This window comes from Pristiophorus japonicus, chromosome 13 (assembly GCF_044704955.1).
Source record: "Pristiophorus japonicus isolate sPriJap1 chromosome 13, sPriJap1.hap1, whole genome shotgun sequence".
NCBI classification, from domain to species: Eukaryota; Metazoa; Chordata; class Chondrichthyes; family Pristiophoridae; genus Pristiophorus; species Pristiophorus japonicus.
The window spans coordinates 79,680,204-79,683,822 of NC_091989.1; the positions used below are offsets into that span (position 1 = coordinate 79,680,204).

The 3,619-nt window shown below is 47.9% G+C and overlaps 1 pseudogene; it reads left to right on the forward strand.

The window, feature by feature from the left end:
- Nucleotides 1-1,452: 1,452 nt before the first annotated feature.
- LOC139279196 (U2 spliceosomal RNA) lies at nucleotides 1,453-1,682 on the forward strand (annotated as a pseudogene).
- Nucleotides 1,683-3,619: the final 1,937 nt, after the last annotated feature.

Below are 3,619 nucleotides of genomic sequence, written 5' to 3' on the forward strand. Positions count from 1 at the left end.
AACCTGTCTCATTCAGTTTACTTTTTGCACTATGTAAAACTGTAGGTTTAATTCTTCCAAATAAGTCTTGAGCAGTATTTGCTCTGTATCAGAATATATTGATTATATCATTAATTGCTTCTGCTAATTAAAATGCCTGCATTATACTGCTGATGCCTTGACTTTCATTATCTGTAGTTACATAAAACTGCTTGTTTATTGATGGAATATCAGCCAGGTACATGGATGAGCCCCTGCTCTCCTTCAGAGAGTGCCAGGGATCTTTCACAGCCACAGGAACTGGCAGAAGCATCCTTGGTTTAACATCTTATCTGAAACTATTCTGGAGTGTCAATCTAGATTATGCGCAAACCCACAACCTGTGACCGAGAGGCAAATGAGCCAAGCTGACATTTATACATTTAATCAACTGGTTAATGGCCCCCCTTACACTTATACTCCAACCCCCTTGCAATAAAGGACAACATGCCATTTGCTTCCTTATTGCTTGCTGTACCTGCATGCTAGCTTTCTATGTTTCTTGCAAAAGGACACCCAAATCTCTCTGAACTCCAACATTTAAAAATTTCTCACCATTTAAAAAATATTGGGCTAGACTTTCCACTTTGTTCACTAGGGCCCAAAAAATGGGCGATGTTCTAGCCTTAGCGATGTTGCAGCCTTCATGATGGCTGGAACATCGGCCATTTTTTGGATCGTGAATTTTGGCTCGGCAATAGGCCAGCAATGTGAAATGGGCGAAGCGATAGCCCAGCGATGTCACATCGCCCAGCGATGGCGAAGGGTACGCAAATTTTTTTTTTTTAGTTGGCCATGTTTTCCCGAGTTTCGGGAGGTCAGGGGTCATTCACACATGCGCAGAAGGGGGAGAGAGATCGAAAGAGGAGAGAGAGAGATAGACAGAGAGGAGAAAGAGAAAGACAGAGAAATATGTCTTGACAGCGATGAAAGTGGGAGAGATGTGGAGACGGGGAGGAAGAGTGCCAAACCTTCTCCGAGGAGGCCCTCGTGGCGGAAGTGCACTCCCACTGGGCCCAACTGATCCGGGGAGCATGGTGGGAAACCAGCACCATGGGCATACCGCAGGTTATTGGGCGAGATAGCCGAGGTCGTCTCGTCTGCGTCCCACGAGCCCAGGGGCTCCAACCTGTGCCGCAAATGTTGGAACTGCCTCGTCACTTCAGCAAGAGTAAGTACAACTTCATATTTTAATGATGCACATTCTAAGTATAATAATCATTATAATGGTAATTCTCCTGGATTGAATGTAAGCTTGTTATTCTAACTTATATAACATATATCATCCCCGCTAAGAACTGGACAGGGCCATGAACCTGTGCCCATTTTAAGTCTCTCTAGCTGCTGTCACTTACACAGGGACCCAGCATGGACTGGGGGAGAGCCGCTGTCATGTATTCAAACAGCATTGCAACCCATGTATAATCTGACCTTTGGCCTTCTCGGCCTTTTGGCTAAGATCTGCATAACCAACCTGACCAGCCACCATGACTTCCGGGTGGTTTCTCCCTGGTCAGGAAGGTATATGCTTACATTTTTGTAAACAGGAGGTGGGTGGGATTGGTGACCCATCCACCTCCACGGAGGTGTGTGGGGGACCTGACCCATCCACCTCCATGGCACGAACCTGGTATTGCAGTACTTCCAGGAACGGTGCAGTGGCTCTAGGCCTTTTGGCTAAGAGCATTGGCGCAGAGTGATCCTTGACTGGTGCAGGGTGACCTCTGGCGTTTGACAAAGAATTGTAACGATTGGATAACGATTGGACATGAATTAAAAAAAAAAAAAAAAAAAAAAAATTGACATGCTGCAACACATACCCGAAACCATAGGACGACGCATCGCATGTTAACACAAGTTTCTTACATGGGTCATGTAGCATTAACAGATTGTTGGAACATAATAAATTGCAATCTCTATTAAAAGCCCTTTCCTGGCTGTCCCCCCAGACCCATTCGCGACCTTTGCGTAGGAGCACGTGTAGCGGCTCTAGCAGCGTGCTCAATTTGGGAAGAAAGTTACCAAAATAGTTCAGGAGCCCCAGGAATGAACACAGCTCCGTCGTGTTACGGGGTCTGGGTGCTCTCTGGATCGCTTCCGTCTTGGACGCAGTAGGACTGATCCCGTCTGCTGCTACCCTCATCCCCAGGAATTCTACCTCTGGAGCTAGGAAGACGCACTTCGCCTTTTTCAGTCGCAGCCCTACCCAGTTCAGTCTGCGTAGCACCTCCTCCAGGTTGTGGAGGTGTTCTTCAGTATCGCAACCCGTGATGAGGATGTCGTCCTGAAAAACCACCGTCCCTGGAATCGACTTGAGGAGGCTTTCCATATTTCGTTGGAAGATCGCGGCGGCCGAGCGAATCCCGAACGGACATCTGTTGTACTCAAACAACCCCTTGTGTGTCATGATGGTGGTCAGCTTCTTCGACTCACTCAACAGCTCCTGGGTCATGTAAGCTGAGGTCAGGTCCAATTTTGAAAATAGTTTGCCACCGGATAGCATCGCAAAGAGGTCCTCCGCTCTCGGTAGTGGGTAATAGGTCTTTGAGTTATACCCAATTGATGGTGGCCTTGTAATCGCCACATATCCTGACCGACCCATCCGCCTTGAGCACCGGCACAATCGGGCTCGCCCAGTCACTGAATTCGACTGACGAGATGATGCTTTTGTCCTCAACTACGCTGCAGGACCCAAATGGTTCGCAGGCACTGTGATTGCCAAAGAGGGAAATAGGATTCTGGTAGTTAAACTTACCAATGGACAAATCTGCTGCAAACATGTGGATCAAACAAAAAGGAGGTTCAGCAACCCCATAGAAGAAGCAGAGGAAAAACACGATGTAGAGTTCACTCCTCCACAGGTGACCGAACACAGGAACCAAAGGGAGGAGAGCCCAGTCACTGTGGGCAGTCCGGACAGGCCTGAGGCACCTCAAACAGCAGACACTCAGGCCAGCGCCCAACAACCGGAGCCCCAACTCAGGCGCTCTACAAGGGAGCGTAAACCACCGGAGAGATTCAACCTGTGATTCCAATAAGACTTTGGGGGGGGAGGTGATGTCATGTATTCAACCAGCATTGTAACCCATGTATAATCTGACCTAAGTTGTACACTGTGAGAACAATGACCACTAGGTGGTGAACTTGTGGGAGACACTCCTAACCTAGACCTTCAGATATAAAAGGGGAAGCTCCACCCACTTCCAGCACTTGAGTGTTAGGGAATAAAGGACAGGTCACAGACTGACCTTCTCTCAAGCATGGGCCTCATGTGCATTTATACTGTATAGTAAGGACGTATCAGCCGCCTTTGCTCACTGTTTGGCCTGGGACATTTTTGACATCAGCTGCTGTCATTGAATTGTGGACACAACCCCTATTAGTATATAACATTCAAAACTGTTGTGTATAAATGACATAACCTAGTCAAGTAGCTTATGCTATGCTCTATTCACGTTCGCAGAGGAAAATATCTCTTAATCGGGCTCAGCAGAGGTGCACGGAGGAGGCCCTGCTGTAATATAGACCCTCACTGACCTGGAGGAATGTGCTGCAGCACTAGTTGGGGCCCACAGTCGAGCGGTCACCACCCGTGATGTTG